This window comes from Thermobia domestica, chromosome 14 (genome assembly GCF_964235325.1).
Source record: "Thermobia domestica chromosome 14, izTheDome1.hap1.1, whole genome shotgun sequence".
Classification (NCBI taxonomy): Eukaryota; Metazoa; Arthropoda; class Insecta; order Zygentoma; family Lepismatidae; genus Thermobia; species Thermobia domestica.
This window is the reverse complement of record NC_137467.1, coordinates 62,957,056-62,983,332: the sequence shown is the minus strand read 5'-3', so window position 1 is coordinate 62,983,332 and position 26,277 is coordinate 62,957,056. Positions and strand designations below refer to the sequence as shown.

The window sequence follows — 26,277 nt, the reverse complement described above, 5'->3', positions numbered from 1 at the left end:
CAGACATTTGTTGAAACACCAGGTTTTGTTCGACACGGACATGCTCCAGTGCGCTCACCCGTGACTAACGATGTGGTAGAATCAGTTAGGGAGAGTTTTGTCCGCAGTCCTCGAAAATATACAAGAAGTGGATCACATGAAACTTGTATTCCTCAGACCATTGTTTGGCGTGTATTGCGCAGATGTTTGTCCATGAATCCATACAGACTGTCCTTGGTTCAAGAACTGAGTGAAGCAGATAAACCTACCCGACATGAATTCAGTGTTACAAGGTTGGATCGCAATAACGGTGATGAGTCACTATTCAACAATGTGATTAACTGACGAATCAACTCTCCAACTTTCCGGCAGTCAAAACACACAATCGTTGTATTTGAGGTAAGGAAAATTCACCTATGCACGTGGAGCTGGTTTCTGACAAACCTAAAGTGAACATGTTTTGCACTGTTTCCAGAGCAAAGGTTTATGGACCATTCTTCTTTGCTGAGACCAACATCACTGGCATCGTCTGTCTTAATATGCTCCAGAACTTCCTTGCTTTACAGTTAAAAATGAACACGATGGCCGCTTAGCGTGGCAACAATGTGGCGCAATACCTGACAGACGGAAAGGAATTTCTTGTTCAGTGTTTCCCAGATAAATGCAAACGTCGTGGTGGACCAATTGCATGACTTTCACGGTCTCCATACAAACGCCAATAGAAAATTTTTCTGTCTGGGTTTGTGAAAGATAAGGTGTACAACCATTCCCTACTCGATAATGTTAATGAACTGAAACTGTATCACAACAGCAATCGAGGACACTACCTCCGAAATACCGGCTACTGTTCGACAGGAAATCCACTTTCCCTGGGATGTGTCCAGGATGACCACAGGCACATACATGGAGTCATAATGGATTTCTCCCCACCCCAGAAAAAAACCGAAGTGTTTTGTAGTATAACGACATATAAACCAAGTGTGTATGTGGTTCCAATAAAGAATTATAACTGACTGAAATTGCAAACGCTATAAAAAAAAACCTTATATATATATATATATATATATATATATATATATATATATATATATATATATATATGTATTATCGAAAGCATATGAACGTAAGTGCTTTAAATTCTCTCCAGAGAAATCTAAGTTCGCAAGACTGTCTTCTGTGGTGCCATTGATGAACTAATTGCCCTGTACTATATGTATATATTGAAATTCCCCCTCACTTGAACAATAACATTACTAAATTTATGCCGATAGTTGTTTCGAATGCCCGTTTCAAACTCTCTAGAAATGTGTAAGGAGATATTTATATTTATATTTCAATTTCTGAAATTTCTTATGTTTTAGGGTGGTAAGAAGTCATTATAGGTTTACCATCTGTGATTATACATGAATTAATGTAATATCTATCTTCTTCTTTAGGGGATGTAGTCTTAGTTATTTTAAACACTTTATCGTATGACAAAAATTGCAATTCCTGGCTCCACGTTTAGTTTAGGAGGGATTAAAAATTGTAGGAATGTAATGCGATAAAAACGTTCAGGATTAAAAAATACCAACTAACCTGTGGTAGGTAGACACTAAAACTAAGAATTATTCCTAACCCGAATAAGCGAAGGTTAAACTGCTGCGAATGAACGGGAGCCTGTAAAAGCGTTGCTAGAAAGCAGTCGCGTTACCCATGGTGAGTAACAAGTAAACGAAGTTTGAGCAACATACTGGATTGCTGATAAGTGTCTTAAGTGTGTGACCCTTCTTTCGTTATGTATACAGCTACAGTTTAGCATCGGTTACATATGAAGCATTGCGTCATTAGAAACATAAATTTTCAATTAGGTTCATTCATTTTCTTATGCACGTCACAGATAACTTAGTCCTATGTTTTGATTAACTATATATTCCTTTTCTTATAACAAAGCAAATTTTTGTACTGGTTTACTTTTGGCCCACTACTACAATGGATTATTGAAAAACTGCAATTTTTTCACTATTTTTTTTTCCTTATTGTCTCCTTAAAGGTTTCCGCTGTTCGGCATGAAAATATCTCACTTGCCATAGATATACCACCACCACCAAAAGTGATTATTTAAAATTACAATTGTCTTTGATTTGCGTATAAATAAGGTTTCAAGATAAAGAGAATTAAAACTCTAGTGCAAAAACACAAACCAACCTACGCTATGTGGCGACTAAAAAGCACGAATGCTATCTAATATATCCAGAGCAGCGCGAAGCTTGTAGGTCGAGCGATAATGAGGATGTGCATCCCAAAGGAGCAAGTGCCTCAGTTACTGTGACTACATCCGTAACTGAGGGTAATAAAAATAATTAGGTTTTGGCAACGATACGAGTTTCACGGGCACTAGTCATGGTTTCATACTAATACAACTGAAAATGTAAACGTAAAATACACCTTTATTACCTGTGCAGAAATACACGGCCGGTAGAAAATAGCATCTACTATATTCATCTCTTATATGCACTCGTCTATTTTATCCGCTGTAAGGCACTTGCAATGATTTACACTGGTAACCCTACACCTGTTATTGTATTGTATTTATTTTCATCCTTTTTCATACAAATTGTTCGCAACGTGAACGTATGAGTTGGAGACGTCATAAGAACACTCAATGTGTACATATGTATACATTTAAATCTACATGCAATTTAAAATAGTGTGAATTTATGTAATAAAAAAAAAATGACAATTTTTCATTCTTCTAATTTACATACATCGATATAAAACCTTACATTATAGATATACAAAATATATATACTTTAAAAATTATTTACTACAGGCGAGATATTCTTCTACAGAATAGAAACAGAAGGTAGTACTTGACTGCTTTATTGAAACCAGATGTTTTGTTTCTTAAAGTGGAAGGAAGCTTGCTATAAATATTCACTGCCATAGGAAATGTATTATTCTTATGTACTTTTAAACGTGAGGACTCTACATGAAGATCAGACGCTTGTCTTGTATTATGCATATGAATATTTGAGTTCAACCGGAAGCTGCTTGTATCTATCTGTATATCTTTTCTTACAAATTTTAGAAGTTCATACATATATAAACATGGAAGAGGTAAGATTTCAAGGAATTTAAATAGAGGTTTAGTAAAATACTGGTATAATAGTTTCTATTTAATTGTATGGGTTTATCGCTGTATGCGCCATGAATTGGAGAATTTAGTTTGATTTGTGGGGAAGAGTTGGTGAAAGTCAGATGAGGAGAATATTTGAAGTTAAAATATTAATCGTCGTTAGTTGTATTTGATCTAAGCGGCACTGTATTTGGAAGCGGAACGAAGTGTTTGGCGGAGAGAAACACTTGATTGATGCGATTTATGGGAAAGGCAGTATGGAAATGCTGCGTAAATGACAAGATTGTCGCATATCGTGTTGTACAGAAATAATGAGTGTCCAGTAGTTTGTGTGAAAGACATAGTCTACTAAACAAGCAAACTGTTTGTTGTGAGTGTAGAAACGAATTGAAACTACAGAGAAGCAAAAAACTTCTAATCAAACCTAATGTAATCGAACATAATTTAGTACATTTTGGTACCTTTTTAGATGGCATCTAGCATTTCACCCAGAGCTGTACAACATAAACATGCATTTTCTGACGTATAAATCCTTTTCGTTATCCTAGTTCATGCGAATATCCACCGTGGCTGCAGTGCGCCTTTTTCCTAAAAGACGCACCCCCACGTTGGCAATAGGCCATCTTGTTCTGACTTCGTCAGATACGGTTCGTGTTCGTTAGCGACTGCCTAGCACAAGTTGGTTCGTGTTTCATGCACTAGTCTTTATGTATTATGTCCAAGCTGCAATTCGAAAAATAATCCCTACCAAGTGAGCCAGGGTCACTAGTGATGGGTAAATTCCCGGGAAGATATTTTTTGGGAATATTCCCGGGACGATTTCCAAAATGGGAATTTATCCGGGAAATTATGTACAATCAGAAAGAAAATTGCATTGTATTACTATATTATGATTTCAAAGTTGAATTAATTTTTACATCACAGCATATTATTACTGTTGTCCACAGAGGATTCTTTAAAATCTATATATTCTGAAGGGTACTATGTTACTTTATTCACAGTTTTTTATACTTAGAGAGTACGCATAAATGTATATTTATATACAACATATTTTATCAATTGAATGTGTGTAAAAAAATAATATAAAACAGTTTAAATTTATATGTAAGTGTATTTGCTGAACTTGACTCTATTACTGATATTATAAACACATTAAATTTATAAATGTTATAAACCAATTAGATTGGGTTAATGCTAGATGATACGTCTCACAAATTTATCAACATTTGCGCATATATATTTATGTTGACAAAATTTGCAAGATACTTACTTATCTTTATATTTTAGCACGTAACATTCCCACACACGACCTTTCATTCTACCTATTTCTCGAAATTCCATACGTTAATTCATATGTAAAAGAAGTCCGAGTACCTCTTCAGAAATTCGAGTCAGAGAGAGGAGACAGACCGACGTCTAACATTGGGGGCCGGCTTCTGTACCTACTTTTCTTGCGATATTCTATTCCGATGCGGTTATTTTATGGTTTCATACGTTAAATTACGTTACAAACTTTAAATTCAGACAACATTGCAGAGCGAGCGTTAGCGAATGAAGGCGGGTTAAGGCCCCGCATGGCACTTTGTTTTCTATCTTCGTTACCAACAATTCACTTTCTGTTCTCACATAAATCACTTCCACTTACCTTTACGTTTTGTATAAATCCCCTACTGCCCTAAGAAAAAAAAAATAAAAAAAAGTATTCGATACTTTTTTGACTACTTGAGCATCATTATTAACTCATTTCTTCCGTAAATCATCCTACTTCTTGCTAGTTTTGGTCCCCCAATACTAAACATTTACCTTATTTTCAGTGCAAATGGAAATGGAACTTAAAAAATTATATTATTAGTTATATAATGTACCGTCAAATAATTTTAAATTTTTTAACCTTCAAATTCTTTAAAACTTAGAAGTAAATCCATAATATATTAAAATAAAGTAATTAGTGATATGGTTCTTATAATATGAAAGATAAAGTAAATAAATGGAAATAAATTTCTTCCCGGGAATTTACAGGCCAGGAAAAAACCCGGGAATATTCAATTTTTTTGAATTCCTTCCCACCGGGAATATTCCCACTGCCCATCACTAGTCACAACCTAGCATTTTGGGGGAGAATTTTTTTTTTTTTGTTTGTGTTGTCCTGTGTTACAGAAGTAACACACATTAAATTTATAAATGTTATAAACCAATTAGATTGGGTTAATGCTAGATGATACATGTCTCACAAATTTATCAACATTTGCGCATATATATTTATATTGACAAAATTTGCAAGATACTTACTTATCTTTATATTTTAGCACGTAACATTCCCACACACGACCTTTCATTCTACCTATTTCTCGAAATTCCATACGTTAATTCATATGTAAAAGAAGTCCGAGTACCTCTTCAGAAATTCGAGTCAGAGAGAGGAGACAGACCGACGTCTAACATTGGGGGCCGGCTTCTGTACCTACTTTTCTTGCGATATTCTATTCCGATGCGGTTATTTTATGGTTTCATACGTTAAATTACGTTACAAACTTTAAATTCAGACAACATTGCAGAGCGAGCGTTAGCGAATGAAGGCGGGTTAAGGCCCCGCATGGCACTTTGTTTTCTATCTTCGTTACCAACAATTCACTTTCTGTTCTCACATAAATCACTTCCACTTACCTTTACGTTTTGTATAAATCCCCTACTGCCCTAAGAAAAAAAAAATAAAAAAAAGTATTCGATACTTTTTTGACTACTTGAGCATCATTATTAACTCATTTCTTCCGTAAATCATCCTACTTCTTGCTAGTTTTGGTCCCCCAATACTAAACATTTACCTTATTTTCAGTGCAAATGGAAATGGAACTTAAAAAATTATATTATTAGTTATATAATGTACCGTCAAATAATTTTAAATTTTTTAACCTTCAAATTCTTTAAAACTTAGAAGTAAATCCATAATATATTAAAATAAAGTAATTAGTGATATGGTTCTTATAATATGAAAGATAAAGTAAATAAATGGAAATAAATTTCTTCCCGGGAATTTACAGGCCAGGAAAAAACCCGGGAATATTCAATTTTTTTGAATTCCTTCCCACCGGGAATATTCCCACTGCCCATCACTAGTCACAACCTAGCATTTTGGGGGAGAATTTTTTTTTTTTTTTTTTTGTTTGTGTTGTCCTGTGTTACAGAAGTAACACACATTAAATTTATAAATGTTATAAACCAATTAGATTGGGTTAATGCTAGATGATACATGTCTCACAAATTTATCAACATTTGCGCATATATATTTATATTGACAAAATTTGCAAGATACTTACTTATCTTTATATTTTAGCACGTAACATTCCCACACACGACCTTTCATTCTACCTATTTCTCGAAATTCCATACGTTAATTCATATGTAAAAGAAGTCCGAGTACCTCTTCAGAAATTCGAGTCAGAGAGAGGAGACAGACCGACGTCTAACATTGGGGGCCGGCTTCTGTACCTACTTTTCTTGCGATATTCTATTCCGATGCGGTTATTTTATGGTTTCATACGTTAAATTACGTTACAAACTTTAAATTCAGACAACATTGCAGAGCGAGCGTTAGCGAATGAAGGCGGGTTAAGGCCCCGCATGGCACTTTGTTTTCTATCTTCGTTACCAACAATTCACTTTCTGTTCTCACATAAATCACTTCCACTTACCTTTACGTTTTGTATAAATCCCCTACTGCCCTAAGAAAAAAAAAATAAAAAAAAGTATTCGATACTTTTTTGACTACTTGAGCATCATTATTAACTCATTTCTTCCGTAAATCATCCTACTTCTTGCTAGTTTTGGTCCCCCAATACTAAACATTTACCTTATTTTCAGTGCAAATGGAAATGGAACTTAAAAAATTATATTATTAGTTATATAATGTACCGTCAAATAATTTTAAATTTTTTAACCTTCAAATTCTTTAAAACTTAGAAGTAAATCCATAATATATTAAAATAAAGTAATTAGTGATATGGTTCTTATAATATGAAAGATAAAGTAAATAAATGGAAATAAATTTCTTCCCGGGAATTTACAGGCCAGGAAAAAACCCGGGAATATTCAATTTTTTTGAATTCCTTCCCACCGGGAATATTCCCACTGCCCATCACTAGTCACAACCTAGCATTTTGGGGGAGAATTTTTTTTTTTTTTTGTTTGTGTTGTCCTGTGTTACAGAAGTAATACGTAATTCTTGTTCTTTATGTCTTTTTATGCAAAGTATCGAATTTTATCTGTAAATCTTCCAAAATCTGTTGCGGCAGAATGAACCACCGCCCACACTTCTATAAATTTTACGAACTTCTGTCCTCAGCTTGTAATTGGATATCAAAAGATCTGTCGAAAACCTCTGTTCATTATTAGTTCTAAGTTTTGTAAAGCATAGTGTGCGGCCCTTAACTTAGATGCGTCTACCAGTAACTTGTCAATCTGCTCGATCTGCATTATATATATATATATGTATAAAACGAAAAGGAACAAAACAAAAAAAAAATGTTGGGTTAACTTTACAACGCCTAATCCAGTTTGTATACTCACTCAGAAACGAGAACTTGCACACTAATAATTTTATGAAAATGGATCAAAACTTACTTAACCTTAAGCTCACCCGGGTTATAGTTAAGGAGCCGTACTTCCCATTTAGGGAAGGACGAGAAACGCCATACTTTCAGGAATTATTCAATGACTACCTAGGATGTTAAAAAGTAGGTAATAGACTGAGTTCTTGCCCTTGTACTTAGGGTGTTTAGGTAGTGCAACAGTAAGATGTATCCTCGTGCACGGGAGATGAGAAGTAGCTGTTCTTAACTATTACCTACTTTTTAAAAGGGTCCTACTTATCGATCCGCAGCTGGAGCGTGTGTCTTGTAAAGTTTACTTTTTTTTTTTTTTTAATTAACACGTGTTATTTTTGTATCCAAGAGATGAAACCAATTCAGTGTATTTAAAATACGCATATCCACTCTTTTGGTGCCGATATAGGCTAGAATACGGATGCATATATTTCTATAATATACGGAACAAATATGCAATAGCAATTACCTAGACCAGTGTGTAAAGAATACAAATGTATTGTTTTGCTACCTTTGAGATACATTCTTATATAGTTTTGTCTTTAGACCATTACGGGTCAAACAGATAGGTGCATCAGATTTAAAGACATATGTGCTGAATTTACGAAATTGTCTTATGTGAACCTGCAGGATTTGTGATTCAGGAACAAAACTGAATATTAATATACAAGACACAATTCAGAAAAAAACACAAAATCAGGAAAAAGGTTAAAGGCAGGGAAAGGTCAAAATCGGAAAAGAAGTTCACACAGTGAAAGGGTGCTGAAAGCCAAGTTGAACAGGGCAAAAAGTTACAAAGAAGTGGGTAAGAAATAGTATATAAAAGAAGGGGATGTATGTGAGTCTAAATATAAAAGAAAGAGTAAGTGTAGTGTACGTGGGATATAGTATACGTAAGACAAGAGCAGTTCCAGAAGGAGCTGGACGTTCATACTTTTAGGGATTATTCACTGAGTATCTACGAACTTAAAAAGGGGGTAACAAACCCACTTTCATTTACTTCGCGAGTGATACGAAAATAAAAAAGAACGTACCTGTTTGTTGTTCTTCTGCCTTATATTGACACTAGGCGTTTAGTGATGTGCAAATGTTTGAGAGATGTATGCAGTAGTAGCAGGTCTAGCGTGATTGCTTTGCGGTTTTTGTGCAAACAATCCGTTCTTTTCGTATTAGGTTGAGGCTTTTTCCGTACAGGTTTGCGTCACTGTGTAGAGGTTTTTGTGAGCTGAACGCAACGGGAAGTTCGTTTTTATGTTTTTTTCTTGTTTACTTTCACTTACTGCTAATTTGCATTTTCGGGAATTTTCTTGCGGGCCGTATAACGTCCTTGCAGCTGTAGGCGGAGGTTCCGACTACGCGCGATGGCATTTTTACATGAACCTGGCAACATTTATAAAAATGCCGATCGAAAATAGGAGAAGAATGGCAGCTGAAGTGGTGAAGACGTAGTTCGATGTGCAAAATATTCTACTTTATAGAAGAAGCATGAGTAATTATAAATAATACATGAAGCTGGATGAGTTCCCGAAAAAGGAGGACGTTCGAGTAACATGCAAGTAGATAGGGATCACTTGGCGCTGTTTTTTTTCCTACTGCGCATGCGCAAACCCTGGACGCTGATTGGCTGGCGCAGGTCACGTGACCCGCCACGCCCCCTGACGCTGATTGGCTGGCCACGCCCCCTTCACGCTGATTGGTCGGCGCAGGCCACGCCCCCAGCCACGCCCCCTGACGCTGATTGGTTGGCCACGCCCCCTTCACGCTGATTGGTCGGCGCAGGCCACGCCCCTGGCCACGCCCCTTCACGCTGATTGGTCGGTGCCCGCCACGCCCCTTGACGCTGATTGGTCACGCTCTTTTACGACCTCCGATTGGCTGGCAGCGGACCTCCGCTCCGTTCACACCGATTGGCTGGCGCAGGACCCCCTTCCGATTGGATGGCAGCGGACCCCGCCCCGTTCACGCCGATTGGCCGGCAGCGGACCACCGCCGATTGGCTGGCAGCGGACCCTGCCCCTTGACGTCGATTGGCGGACCACGCGCACGGTCTTTTAGGAGTACCACACTGATCGTCCGGTGTCGGATCCCCGTCCACGCACATGCCATATAAGACCCGTTCCCTTTTATGAGCACTTTACGAACACATAACATAGCTCATATTACACAGAGACTCGTTCCCTTTTATGAACACTTTACAACCACATAGCAGAGCGCATAGCAGAGTATGGCTTATTTTCTTTTACGGGGGTAGCAACACCCCCAACCCTCCTCCTTTCTCATCCGGGGCTTGGGACCGGCAATGGCGGAGTTTAAAAAAATAATACCATCATACTCTCATAAATGAATAAAGCATAACATCATTAGCATCAATATTGGTGAGTGAGAATTTGTTTAAGAAATCGTGCAGTGAATAACCAGATGCACGACATGCTAGATATAGAAAACAGTAATGTCCACAAAATCGAGATAAATCACCTTGAATACGTCTATTATTCCATGTATAATACAGACAGTTTCGTTTTAAAAACCTTATATGATGTTGTATATAGGGAGGTATACCATAGCTATCGAAATACTCTCCCACACGCATATTAGATATATAAACAGCAACCCAATGTTCACCAGGCTTATCACTAGAATCAGTATTTATAATTATGGCGGATGGAAATGTATGAATAAACAAAGGTAACTCATCGGCGGCATACACTCCAATAAAATGATCTTTAGGCAAATTTTGTTGTAATGCTTCATAAAGCTCAACTGTATTTAACATCTTTAATTAATATATACTTTTCTCTGGAAATCAATTTCTAATTCTGAAGAGAATTCAGCATAAATAATTGCTGTTACAGGAGATGGCAGTGCTTCTTTAAAATGAACCTCTAGGCGTACACTTCCTTGCCGTTGTGGGCTAGTATGAAATCCAGCGCTAGCACTAGAATCGGGAGTTAAATCAAACACCAGTAGAGTATAACCATTAGGATATTCGGCTAGTGAAATATTATTACCTTGATTAGAATAATAAATACCTGAACCTGTAAATAACGTTGAATATGCTTGTATATATAGCTTATTATCAAAATCAGGTTGTAACGGTTTGGAAGGCACAGGCGTTCCATCAACATACAGTGTAAAAATGACATATTAAAATGCTGAAAATTGAACGGATTTGTCTGATAAGTACCATTAAAAGCAGTATTAGTAACAAAACCAATAATAATACGTTTAGGCACTAGGCCTGAAAATAGATCTGGAAGTGTACTATCCATAATTCCTTGTGGCAGCGTTTCAGTCTTCACTTGCACTTTTGTTATAGGATATTTTACTCTAAATTTAAGATTTTGTAATACTTTATTATGCGCTATTTTAACTGCTGGTGATACATCAACCTTTTTCACAAGCAATGTTGCATCTGTAATTACAACTTTTCCATCAGCATCTGCGTCACCCATTAGACAGAATGTAGGTTTAGCTGGAATTAGTTTAATGCGTAGTTGTACACCATTCAGTAAAAATTTCTCCTGATTAAATATATCAGCATGAATATATCCCAATAGTTCAAATGACTGACTTAAAGTAGTGAGAAGAAAACGTTGTTTAAATCCTACATTAGCATCGGCCACACTATCCATATGTCCTGCAGTATCTTTAAACCACATTGATGTTTGAAGATGCGTTGATTTAGCTTCAGCATTATAATTTAGTAGTTTTTCAATATACGATCGATATGGATATGTGTGTGAAGAGTAGGAAATAAGTTGATTATTTAAATATAATTGCAATTCACTGAACATTGCATTGAGAAAATCATTTACAGGGCCGATTTTCTTATCGGCAGAAGTTAAATTAGAACCATCTGATTTAGTAATTTTACCTTTAATATAAAACATTGTGTGCGGTAAGTCAATATAGTCATCCCCATGACCGGGGACAACAAATTCTATTGGTGCATTATCAGCTATCGAAGCCACAGGCTTATATGGAACTATTTTATTACCTATAATACTGGTTTGAGTGGGTAAACCAGCAAATAAATCTAATTCTGATTTCATACACTCACACTGCATTTTCTCTCTTTTCTCTCTATTAATATTCACACATGGTAAAATTTATAATACCGTATTACGTTTGCGAAAATGTAATTTTACACATACACTACCATGTTGGAAAGGAAGCGGATTACCTGTACTATCTCTTAAATCAATAATAATTTGATCAAATTGTTTACGTTGCACGGGGACATAGTGAGGATTGTCAAAAATATGTACATTATTAATACCATACTCTGTAATATTTGTATTTATAATACGTAACAATGGAGCTACTGTGTCACCCACCATTTGTGGTTCTACAATATCACTGTAAATATACATAAGTGTAGGTAGCGATTTTTGTAAATCAGGTGGATAACGAGCATGATGCACAACTGCAATATCTTCTTGTTGTATGTGATCAAAACCTAGTATTCTGGCTAGTTCAGGAGATAGACGTACTTCTATACGCCTCTCTTGATCTTTTATTACTCTACTGACTTCAATTCGTTTTACTGATGCTTTAACTTTTAATTGTAAATTTAATATATCACTTTTATGATTAATTTGAGATAGAATATCATCAACATTATAATAGTGTCCTGGTAAGATTTTAGTTATGTTCCAGCTTTCTGTATTCATGAGGCGGTAATAAATATTATTAGTATATTTGGAAACATTCTGAAATGAATTTGTATAATGTACTTCAACAACTGCCGTCTCCCACTCACCTTTCTCTAGCACCAATGGATGATATAATTTGGTAGTATAACATGACAAAGTATTTTGTGGAAAATACTCCATAGAACTGTTACTCGGTAGTGTAAGATAAAAGCTAGTCTGTTCCATATTAATCAAAAATATCACTCTTCCTTTTCTTTGTACCACCAGTCGTCTTTGCAAAATGAACTTTTCTCCGTTTTCTTCTTCCAGATCCTACCAACACTTGATTTATTTTATTTTGAGCTTTAGTTTTTAAATTATTTTTAGCTTCTTGCCAACGTGATGTTAAAGCTTCGTCAATAGGTCTATTATCACCTAATACATCTCCAGCTACATTAATTCCTGTACGTAACAATTCTTTACCAACAGTTTTTGCTCCTTGTTTAATTAACGGAAATACACTTCGAAATAAACCACCTAAAAAACTTCCAATACCATAACCTTCTTGATATGGTGCACCTCTATACACGTTATAACCACCTCCTGCTTGGTGAGTATAGTATTTAAAGTATGGATCATTCATTATTATTATTATTTTTTCCTATATACACAAATATAACAGTTGTTTATAATATTGTATTGTGGCTAAATGTTTTTTAAATGTGACACAAGAATCCATGAATTAAAGGAAGGGGGATATCCCCGCCAACGAACAAGAACACGTTTACCTTTAACTTCTAAAATTTCGTCTATTTCATAAACTTTAGGCAGAGGCACTCCTTGTAATTCCTCCTCGTAAAATGTACCATCAATTACTTCACCATTTAAGTCCTCCAACACATAAACCACTTTCTTTTCCTTATGTATCACCTGTTTTATTTTAAATATTTCTACAGTCCACTTTTCTTTGTACCCTTTTTCAAAATGCCGTTTTGCTTTAGTAATGCGCACAGTATCACCTTTTTTATATTTTGCAATGTTAGTATGTGGCACTGGTTTTATTAATTTATTCCAAACTTGTTGAAAAGTGTCCTGGTTCACACTGGCGGGTGGTAATTGATGAGCTCTATGCGGCCTAGAATTATATGCCTGAACAAGTTTCGATAGCACATCTATGTATCGGTAAGTCTTCTTGGCTGTAAAATATTTCCACATTCGTTCTTTAAGAGTTCGATTAAAACGTTCCACCACACTTGCTTTAATATCGGCGTTTTGTGTTGTGAAGAATTTAATATTTTGCTTTTTTAAGTATAACTGAAATGGTCTATTAACAAACTCTGTACCTTTATCTGTTTGTAGACGTAAGGGTCTACGACGTGTAGATGCAAATATTTGCTTAAATGCTTTTATAATGTTTTCACCAGTTTTTGTACGTACAGGCACAGCCCAGGCATAACGACTAAATAAATCAATCACTGTTAAAATATACCTATTACCATCATTATACTTCTGCAGACTGTGCATATCGTTTAAATCAGCTTGCCACTGATCGTCGATATTGAACACTAAATAGGGATTACGTGGAAACTTTTTACGTACTGGCTTATGCAGAGTATAAGCCGACTGTTCTTTTACCCACTGTTGCACTTTGTGTAAAGGAATAGATTTCTTCACAGCTCTCCATAATGACGTAGCAGTTGAAAACGAGGCAGGGTGTGAAGGGTTATAATAAATAGCGGCCAGCTTCTTCATATTTTATAATCACACCATCTGTTGACAACTTTACGTTTACGTGGTGGCTCCTCTTCCTCCTCTTCTTCCTCCTGTTTTGGATCAGCAGCAGATGATGTCAGCTTACGAATATATTCTATACGTTGTGGGTTGCCTATATACTCTAAAGGTATATTGGATTTTGCTAACAGTTCAGCGAAGGGTTCCCAACCTGTAGGGGGAATATTTTTCTTGCGATACCTGACAAAATCTGCTATTAGATCTACTATATTAGCTCCAGGAATTAATTTATTATAAATATTAACATTACCACTGTCATCCCAATGAATGTTGGAATTTTGTTTTAATCTACGTAATAAAGGTCTTGCTTTACGCAGACAATTTTCGGGAAGAGTAGATAGTATTTCATCGTCCTCACCCTCCTCCTCCTCCTCCTCCTTCTTAGTACCAACACTAGTTGATGTTGTTGCAGTAGGTTTTTGCACAATGTGTAAATATTTTTGTAACACCTCTTTATAGCGTATCCATTTTTCTTCAACACTCATATTTTTATTATTTAAAATATTTTTCATCTCATCGTCTAAATTAGATATAGTTTGATATTGGTGCAATTTTTCTGGTGCAATTAAAACAAGCTTTTGTGCATGCTGCATAATTATTTAATTAAAGTAGATAGTATACCTCCAATAATAGGTGCAAGCAAAGCAGTAAGAAACCCACCTTTTTGTACAATTATTCGTTTTTTCTTCTGTTTTAATGATGGACCTTTTTTCGCTAAATACCTCAATTCCTTTCTATACCTTTTTAATCTATTTTTCTCTTTTTTATTTAACGGAACATTTCCTTGTAATACGTTATAGGAACATTCACAAATAGAACGAATTAATTCGGGGTCAGCATTGTGTAAAATTGCTTGGCGTACTTTTGGTTTTGCCTTTGCTAAAAGTTTTAGTAAATGTGCACTCTCTTTGCTAATCATTTTTTTGTAGCTATTATATTAAAATTGAGTATTAAAATATATCAGTTATTGAGATTATTTTTTTTACCGGTACATAAACATAATTGTAAGAATCTGAGGGGAAAATTTTTGTTCGAACACGATGTTCGTCTGGAGTGCCCTGTTTTAAATCAAAAACCAAATAACTATGAGGATCTTGTGTTGCGTCCTGATAGGCTTCCTGTACAAATTTTGTGTTACCAGGATATAATTGGCGTGCTAGATAATTAATTTGAGCCTGGTCTCTGGGGTTTTTAAAACATATTATATAATGGCAATTTAATGATATGTCTCGCATACCTTTAGCTTGATGAAACAAATTTTGTGTTATAAAAATAACACTTAAATCTCGGTGGTGGCTACCTTTAGTAAAAAAGTCAACAATTCGTGTATCACACTCTCGCATTAAATCGTCAATAATTACCAGATGGGGGCCGGCTTGTGCTGGAAAATCATCTATTTTGGGGAGCCCTTCTTTAAATGTACAACCTGAGGATAGAGTTTCATACAGAGGTTGCCACTCACCATAACACCATACTATATTTTTCCATTTTTCGGCATAATGTTTTAAAAACTCTTTTACAAAATATGATTTACCACACCCAGTGGGACCAGCTATAATACAAGTAAATGGGTGTTGAAACTCCATATTCTGTTACACCACAAAATAATTATGAATATAATAACATATTATTATTACGATTCAGACGGTAGATTGGTAGCAGTAGTAGTAGTAGTAAATTCAGGCATGTTTACAACTTTACATAATTGAGAACTAGTAATTATGCTCCGCTGAATGCACGGCAAATGAAGCTGGAGTTTTCGCCATGTACAAACACTGAAATTTACCTGACCATTACTATCGTCATCTGACGATTGAATAAAACACTGACGAATACCGTTAAGAGTATCTGACAATGATATTTTATAATTTTCACTAATGAAAAATTGTGTAGGCAATGAAGAATTTGTATCAGCATTAAAGTAGTTTTCAATATATGAATAATATGATAGAAAAGTATACCACTCATCAGGTGAAAGACGAATACGATCATAGTAATTATGTAAAATGATAATAACAGAAAATTCTCCCCCACCATCGTATGCTAGACCGACACATACCTCGATTTCATCGAAATAAAAATAATAACGATTTAAAATTTGATTATCCATTTTTTTACTCTCTACTTAATTAAAAACTATCGTTTCTACTAATACTGTATTTACACTATTCGATTTGTTTTATACCCGTAGGGAAGTGTATCAAAATTTTCTATTCGTTTCCTTTTACTAGCAGTAACCTGATAGATTTTATGCGCCTCCGGCTTAGTAATCAATTTATAATCTTTAGTACGTACAATTTGTCGACCGAGAGGAACGCTAATAGAAGGCGAATTATTTAAAATCATATCTTTCATCTGTCCAAAGTTAACATATTTTAATGTTTTATTATTCAGTGTGATTCCCTTGATTTTACATATTGTCTTTGTTTTACCATTAAGAGTGTTAACAACGGAATAGCCGTAACATTTGGGACCACCAGCACAAAATTCTTCGATATATGCATCCGGACCATATTCTGCCAACTCATTCTTCCATTCCCCTAAATGCACTCCTATTTTTAACTGCGGCTCGCCAGGCAATTGAGTGTAAATAATACTATCGGTATCATAATATAACACACGCTCGCCAAGTAAATCCAAATAACGAAATAACTCGAGGCGAGCGTGTGTCGTGGTGTATGCGGCGATTATCACGTTAATGTTTTTAGCAGGAGCAATAACGCTCTCATTAACACTCCAGTTGAGCACACGGAATTTGTCGCCGATTGGAATACACGAATTAACCTCAATATTCGGATTTGTTAATTTATCGAAATACTCCTCGGGAGTTTTAATGATAGCGATTTGCTCCATGTTTTCTCTTTGTGCGAACTTACCCCACAGGCTGTTTACTCCTAGCTTTGAAATTCGTTTCTTAGGTTTGTTGCGCATAATCTTTTCCCGGTCTAATCGGATACCCTCTTTCTCATAATACTCCTGTATGAACTGGTCTTTTTGTTGTTCGGTGACGCATCCTGCAGGCCAACCGTTACACTCAGTCTTGATCTTCATAAACAGGTTAATGTATTCCGTGAAAAGACCGCCCTCTTTCTTTTCAGCGTCATACATTACAACCTCATAGCTCCATACCTCGTGTTTTTCTAGCACTCTATATCCTTTCTCGACAGCTACCCGCACTTCGTCTACAACCCACACTCCAGTCAAAGCTCTTTCCCCCTCCGAATGCCGGCATTCTTCTTCCTCATTCAGAGTGTCCGCGCACGTTCGGCATAAGGGGAATAATAATTTTCCACCACTCCGATAGGGCAGCACCGGGTGGTAGAGATTGGTCGGGGGTAAAACCGAACACTTTATTATCCCCTCAAACGCTGAAATATCGGGACACTCGTCATCGCCCACATAAACTTTCGGATGACCCACAGGATATTTTTTCACCTTACAACAGTAAGGATAGAGGGAGATTATATCTGTATACATGATACGTTCTCCCTCTTTCGTCTTTCTGTAGAGTTTCACGTTGTCGACTCTTCCGCCATACAGGGCATCCCGCGGGTGAATTGGGTTTTTTTTACTCATGATGTGGTTTTTTACAAATATACTCACCGGTGGGTGTTCTTTTAAAAACTCACGCCACCGGCATTCCCATATTTCATGAACTATATACCCCAGCTCTTTTAATCGGATAATTTTATTTACACTACTTTCATAACGCATATTAAAAGTAGTGTACGCGTCATTATATATGGGGTTGTCACGGCCTGTGGGGTAACACTCCCGGCACCCGTGAAATAGACACCCTTGGTACTCCCAAACGTGTTCTTCTCCGTTATAGTGTGCATATCCATCCACTTTATATCCTCCTCTCACCACAACCTCTCGCCCGTTACCAGAATGTTGGATTCGTGTTTTCAATCTGTCGGCCTCGTACACGAGCCACTGAACGGCGCCGACAGATTGATTATCACGCCACCGGTAGCCACTATGTGGGATAATACCAATGGTGTCTTGGCATAGGAACTTTTTTCGATACATTAAGTTGCACGCGCTGGCAATGCTTATAGTCTCCACGAACGGGTTGACGCCCGATATAGCCTCAAACTCGTTCATGAATTTTACGCAAGCATTGCGCAGCACGTCCACATCGTTCATACAGTATTTTATAAGTTGTTCTTTTAAAATGAAACCCGTCTCTCCAAGTGTTTCCTTTTCATCATTGTACCAACGCAAAAACTTCTCTTTCTGTTTCTTTTTCAAACCTCCCACATCGTAATACTCGATACCTGGTAAAGCACCCCTATACTCCTGATTAGCTTTTGCATTGAACAAATGAGGGAAATGACCCTTCGAGACGGGCAGATCGAACGCGTCGCCTAATTTGGCCAAAGGCATCGGCAAGAAATTTAGACTATCGATAAATTTTAAGTATAAATACTCCATCGATAAAATTTTGCACCCCCGCATAATTATTCGCGGTGTCCATTCTTTATGAAGCATCATTGCACGTAAAATAAAATGGGCGTCGTACCCCTTTGCGTTATGAGCCACGACGACTATTTTATTTATTTCAGAACGTCTTTGTGCTAAATAGTCTAAAAATTCGCCGATGCATTTGTCCCCGTAAAATACATGTGTTCTATCGCCGCATACACCACACCGTTCAGTCTCACTGTTTTTACAACAGTAGCAAACCTGTTGGCTGACTAACAGGTTGGGCTCATGCTCAAAAATACCACCGGCTACTTTTTTATCTTGGCGGCACTCAATATCGTAAAACACTAATAGCCATTTCTGTGGGGTACGCGTTCGGCATGGTTGTATATAACATAAATGCCCTGACGGCATCATATTATTACACCCTGTGCAGAATACCTCCCCACAGACATGTGGATTCCGCCCTTTTTTCACGGCGTAGGCTTTACGGCATTGAGGGCACACTTTCAGAATAGCGCACAATGAAGCCTTATGGTTTTTGAGACACTGAGGCCCGTAAAAACATCTATTGCATTCCCGACAGTATACTACACGTTCCGTAATTGTGCATGGTGGTCTGTTCTGGCATTTATTGCATAAAGCTTTACACTTCCCTACGTGCCTGTCTTTGGTTTGAAATTTTTTGTGGCATTCTTCGCAGTAGTAAACACATGAAAAGGCTGCTGTTAGGCTAGTGATCACGTTATAATGGTTGTTAATATATAACAAATTAATCTGTTTGCCATGACCGTGACCCTCAAAAAATATTTTTTCTCCCGATAACCCATCATACACGGTGATTTTATAATCCGCTAAATATGCTTGAAATTTTTTTAATTCCGGTATCCCCCCGCCATTCTCTAGGCTAACACCAGCCTTTTCACTTAACTCGGATACCTTTTGAAACATGTGTTTTGCGTATTGATGGCAATATCTATCTCTTTCTTTTTTATCATTTTTATGTTCAATAAGCCCTATAGCCACCACCAGAGCTTGACCCAAACAATAGTATTCAGGGTTTCTAATAACTATAATACCTCTGTTATGTTTTATGTACTCGTTTATGTCAGAAAAATTCTGTTTCACTCGTCCCATACCAATAGGTAAATCGACGTGGTGAAAATAGAGAATAAAGCGATCTTGATATAAGAATGAAGTATTGGATTGAATTACTTTTTCTAATGCACCCCACACGTTTTCAGCAGTCATATTATTAGCAGTTCGAAACGACAAATAGAATGGTTTATCTGGGTGATTTTGGTTTATAAAAGTCAACCCTACACGATGATGAGGGAGCACACCTCTCATTACATACCGTACCAAATCATTAATACCATTTTCTACCCATTCAAGGGGGTTTTCTCCCTCGGGGGGAGGAGTTAATTCAATTGTCAGTAAATTCCCATTATCTTTAAACTGTCTATAATATTGCTGAGATTCAGATATTATATTAAATCGCTCCATTTTTTTTGCTGTTTATCTAACTTTTAGAATATTGTAAAATCGTTAATGCTTGCTGTCTTCCAACTATAGAACACCAATTAGTGTTTTTTCTAATAACCTATTATTCTTAACATTCAACAATTATTCACTGTAAAGCAATATTTTTTCGCAAAATTCTTCTCGGAAAAATCAGGTATTTGCAAGAAAAAAGTAATTGGGACTGTTCCAACTATAGAACACCAATTAGTGTTTTTCCCAATAACCTATTATTCTTAACGATCAGCAATTATTCACTGTAAAGCAATATATTTTTTTTTGCAAAATTCTTCTCGGAAAAATCAGGTATTTGCAAGAAAAAGTAATTGGGACTGTTCCAACTATAGAACACCAATTAATGTTTTTCCCAATAACGTATTCTTTCTAAACCTGTAAATAGAAAAAAACGGAATTTTACTTTGCAGATCCACCACCGAAAATTTTGACAAAGTTAAAAAATGCTTATTTTAAAAAAAATCTATATTCGGCTTATTTTTGGACGCTGTGACGCGTGGTTTTCACGATCGTATTCAACACAACGAATTCTTGAAAAAATAATCTATCTTGGGTGAGGTTATGAGGAACACCTAAAATCCATCACCGAAAATTTTGACAAAGTTAAAAAATGCTTATTTTAAAAAAAATCTATATCCGGCTTATTTTGGACGCTGTGACGCGTGGTTTTCACGATCGTATTCAACACAACGAATTCTTCAAAAAATAATCGGTCCTGGGTAAGGTTATGAGGAACACTTAAAATCCGCACCGAAAATTTTGACAAAGTTAAAAAATGCTTATTTTAAAAAAAATCTATATCCGGCTTATTTTTGGACGCTGTGACGCGTGGTTTTCACGATCGTATTCAGCACAACGTATTCTTGAAAAAATAATCTATCTTGGGTGAGGTTATGAGGAACACTTAAAATCCGCACCGAAAATTTTGACAAAGTTAAAAAATGCTTATTTTTAAAAAAATCTATATTCGGCTTATTTTTGGACGCTGTGACGCGTGGTTTTCACGATCGTATTCAACACAACGAATTCTTCAAAAAATAATCTATCTTGGGTGAGGTTATGAGGAACACTTAAAATCCACCACCGAAAATTTTGACAAAGTTAAAAAATGCTTATTTTTAAAAAAATCTATATTCGGCTTATTTTCGGTCGCTGTGACACCGGGTTTTCACGATCGTATTCAACACAACGAATTCTTGAAAAAATAATCGGTCCTGGGTGAGGTTATGAGGAACACTTAAAATCCACCACCGAAAATTTTGACAAAGTTAAAAAATGCTTACCATTAATTCACACAAAATTCACTTCACTGTTCTCACACACTGCACACGATGTTATCTTCTTGCACGCCGACGAATAACTGACTGAGAATTGCTTCGAACCTCACCCCTTATATAGTGTTCTGCTTTCCTCTGATTGGCTAAAATAAAACTTTTTTTCATTGGAGCAAAATCTACAAGTCAAGTATTTCATTGGCTAAAATAAAACTATTTACTATTGGCTCCAAACAAAAACGGCTAAGATATGTGCTAATATTTTCTACCTCCATTTTTGATGTCCGAAAATCATAAAATGACCCATATCTCGAAAACGGTCAAAAATATCAAAAAAATAATCGAAAAAATCCCCCCGTACCTCACCCCTTGTCGTTTTTAGACATGAAGAACCTATGGAACCATGTTTCAATCTTGTACGACAAGTGTGGGGGGCCACGGTGGCCCCGAAAAAACCTTGGTGTCCAAAATTCATAAAATGGCCCATATCTCGAAAACGGTCAAAAATATCGAAAAAATAATCGAAAAAATCCCCCCGTACCTCACCCCTTGTCGTTTTTAGACATGAGAAACCCATGGAACCATGTTTCAATCTTGTACGACAAGTGTGGGGGGCCACGGTGGCCCCGAAAAAAACTTCTCTTGAAAATAGAGCCGCCATAACACATTGAAGTGCTGTTTCTCGTCTTTCATGGTAAATATTTTCTAAGTCCGTTTTGGGTAGCCAAAATTCATAAAATGGCCCATATCTCGAAAACGGTCAAAAATATCGAAAAAATAATCGAAAAAATCCCCCCGTACCTCACCCCTTGTCGTTTCTAGACATGAGGAACCCATGGAACCATGTTTCAATCTTGTACGACAAGTGTGGGGGGCCACGGTGGCCCCGAAAAAACCTTGGTGTCCAAAAATCATAAAATGGCCCATATCTCGAAAACGGTCAAAAATATCAAAAAAATAATCGAAAAAATCTCCCCTTTATAAATCCCCTTGCCGAATTTACACATGAAGAACCCATGGAACCATGTTTCAAACTTGTACGACAAGGGTGGGCCAAGTTGCCAAAAAAAACTTCGGATCGTCATATCTCGAAAACGGTGAGAGATAGAAATAAAATTTTAACGGCATTCGATTTAGGATCATCAAATGTATAATCTACCCAAGTTTGGTAAACATCGCCCAACTTTCAACGTTTTTTTTCGAAAATCGAAATTTTTTGCCGCTAGACCGTCATATCTCGAAAGTGGTAAGAGATAGAGCCACATTTTTGAGCGGGGAGTGCACATATACAGAGTTTCCAAAACTCAGAAACCAAATGGGTCGAAATTTTGAAAAAATTCGAATCGTTATATCGGGAAAACAGTGAGAGCTAGAAATAAAATTTTAACGGTATTCGATTTAGGATCATCAAATGTATCATCTGCCTACGTTTGGTAAACATCAGCCAACTTTCAACTTTTTTCGAAAATCGCAATTTTTGACACAGCTTAAAGGGGTTCCACTGCTCATGTTGAATGAATGGGCTGGAAAATAAGCCATACTCTTCTATTAATTCTGCTATGTTTAAATTTGGGTTGGAAAATATGCCATACTCTTTTATTAGTTCGAATATGCCCTATGTTAAATAGGCGAATGAAGAATGTGATATCTGCTCTGCTATGTTCAAAGTGGTCATAAAAGGGAACGGATACACGCCTGCTATGCTATACGTGCTATGTTAAATAGGTGGATGGAGAATGTGATATCTGCTCTGCTATGTGTTCGTAAAGTGCTCATAAAAGGGAACGAATCTTATGTGGCATGTGCGTGGAGGGTGATCCTGTGCCGACCGATCAGCGCAGACCGTGCGCGTGGTCCGCCAATCGACGTCAAGGGGCAGGGTCCGCTGCCAGCCAATCGGCGGTGGTCCGCTGCCGGCCAATCGGCGTGAACGGGGCGGGGTCCGCTGCCGGCCAATCGGAAGGGGGTCCTGCGCCAGCCAATCGGTGTGAACGGAGCGGAGGTCCGCTGCCAGCCAGTCAGCGCAGTAGATAGGAGGTCATAAAAGAGCGTGACCAATCTGCGTGAAGGGGCGTGGCCTGCATCGACCAATCAGCGTCAAGGGGCGTGGCCGGCCAATCAGCGTCAAGGGGCGTGGCGGGCACCGACCAATCAGCGTGAAGGGGCGTGGCCAGGGGGCGTGGCCGGGGGCGTGGCCTGCGCCGACCAATCAGCGTGAAGGGGGCGTGGCCAACCAATCAGCGTCAGGGGGCGTGGCTGGGGGCGTGGCCTGCGCCGACCAATCAGCGTGAAGGGGGCGTGGCCAGCCAATCAGCGTCAGGGGGCGTGGCCAAGGGGGCGGGGTCACGTGACCTGCGCCAGCCAATCAGCGTCCAGGGTTTGCGCATGCGCAGTAGGAAAAAAAACAGCGCCAAGTGACCCCTATCTACTCATGCATTTGGTAATTTGTGTTAGGTATGTGGTAGGGATACGTGATAATGTAGCACACGTGGCCTCCTTTCTTTTGAAGAAAAAGTATCCCCTACAAACGCGGTTTCATAACTTTCTCTTGGAAGTAGCTCGAATATATCCTCTTAGTATTTGAGTGTGATTCGATATGATGCTTTGTGCTCCTTATGTCTTTTTACTTTGATTCCTCACATTTGCCCTTGACTTTATATGTGCATGTGTAGTGCCCTTGTACTTTATCTATGAGCGTGTGTATGTGTGTGTGTGGGGGGGGATTTAACGCATAGGGGAGAGGGGGGTACATTTGAACAGGGGGTACCTTTGAACATTTAAGATAACAGGCTAGAAATAATAGCATATCTGATGGTTTCAAAATTTTTAGTTTGGTAAAACTGCGTTGCATGACGGTCAACTGTTATCTGCAATTTTAATGTAAATGTTGATGAACAGCAGTACTTTGTTACATTTGTGGGGTGAAAAGTTGGAATTTTTGTGAAGTTTTGTAAGATTTTTGACAGAAGCCTGTGTTTTGATATTATCTGCCATTCATTGCAGAAGCAAGTACATTAATTTACTTATCCAATGTTGCCCTTTGTATTTCACAATAGCTTGTACTATCTGGGTATTATCAAATTCTGCTTGATCATGCCGGTTGGGGCAGCTTTGAACAAAAATTAGGGGGCACATTTGAACATTGTTCTACCTATGCTTTTCTGAAAGTTATAAGTACCAGCAACATGTTTGTGTTCTCAGACAATGAAGACAAATGTTCAGTACCAACTGCTGATATTGTGTGTGGACTTTCTAATTCTTGTCTGTCATTTTCGATTACTTTTAAACTCTCGTCCGCCTCACTTGGGAGTTGAGTATAACCTTGAAGTTGAATTGGATTATAACTGTCACTATTCATCTCAGTGACCCCAAAAACTATGAATTCAACTCAATTCAGATGTGTTTCCGAAGGGAAGGCAAATTATTTAGAGCACAGAGGCGCACAATATACAAATACGGGCCTGCATATATGTTTCAGCAATTATTACTATTATTATTATTTCCTTGCCATACGCGATTGGTTAATTCTTGTGCCTTAAACTGTTAATGCTGCTTTGTTACATTAGCCTTGTTGTTCGTAAACGAATTCATCCTGAAAATAACGATTATTGTAGTAAAATAATGGTATGTTCAAAACTGCCCCACGTATGTTCAAATCTACCCCATGCTTGTTTAAATCTACCCCCCAAGGGGGTACATTTGAACGACACCCCCTGCGCCCTTGCACAGAATGACAAGATCAAACAAAGTACTCTATTTTATGGCAAATATAATGTATATTATATTTAGCTTTTGTTACAGTTCTATAAGGAAATTTACTGGGTGTTTGGAAGCAAAAACGAATATTCGAAAACAGATGTTCAAATGTACCCCCCTCTCCCCTATCGCATGTCTTGCGCTCCTTCTGCTCCTTTTTGTCTTTTTAATTTTATTCCTCACATTTGCCCTTGTACTTTCTATGTACATGTGTAGTGCCCTTGTACTTTATATATGACTGTGTGTGTGGGGGGGGATTTAACGCATATCGCATGTCTTGTGCTGCAGGATACTTCTTACTCTTGCATTACGTAGGGAAATGGTATTTCATGTGGAAGTGGTAATAGAACACAGAAGAAACGCATATCAGGGTGTATTCACACTTTATATTGGAGTGTGAATACAAGATGATCTGGGTTTCCTATGTGTTCTGTTACCACTTGCACATGAAATAACATCATTTTCCTACGTAATGCACGAGTAAGAAGTATCCTGGAGCACCGGAAACAAGGGCGGTCTCATGTATACTATTACCTGTACGTGTTTAGGAAATCCCACTCGAATCTCTAACTCACTCGAATCCCACTCGAAAAAAGGCACACTCCGTAACAACCACTCAAGTAATAGTAACACATCAATGGTGGTTTCAGTGATACCAGGTAAATAGTCTAAAGTTTCCCGCAAGGAAAAACAGAATTTTGCACACAATTTACATTTTTCCCAAATCTCAAATAACTTTATAGAAAGAGAAAATGATTAGAAATTACAAATATATAACAATGTACTTAAAATCTCACTCATCAATATTAATATATCTGTATTCTGAACAAAGAGATGACCAATGGCAATATTGAGCGAGCAGCAGTCTATCACTTTTGCCTGAAAAATAAATCGAACAAAACGAGCTGCGTCGAGATCCCCATGCCAATTCTGTTCTGTTTTACGTCTGTTACTATAGAGAAAATTATTTCCGATTCCGTGTTTGAATGTGGTAATATTAATACCAACTTTGCTAATTTGGTAATATTGGAAAATTTTACTTAATCATGGAAGTCTTTAACATTTGCTATTAATCGCCAATTTAATCTAGCGGTATTTCCATTAAAAGTAATGTGTTTCTCTCATCTTCGCTGAAAAACTAGGCCAATAATCTTCATTCTACA

At 37.2% G+C, this 26,277-nt stretch overlaps 1 protein-coding gene across 1 annotated transcript in view; it reads right to left on the bottom strand.

The window, feature by feature from the left end:
* The window catches only part of LOC145669701 (uncharacterized), an 84,365-nt gene extending 58,626 nt beyond the window's left edge, over positions 1-25,739 (bottom strand). Inside the window, exon 1 of the mRNA XM_081737994.1 lies at positions 25,690-25,739. The gene's annotated coding sequence lies outside the window, so the exon portion shown is untranslated. The remainder of the gene's footprint in view (positions 1-25,689) is intronic.
* Between the last annotated feature and the right edge of the window lie 538 nt (positions 25,740-26,277).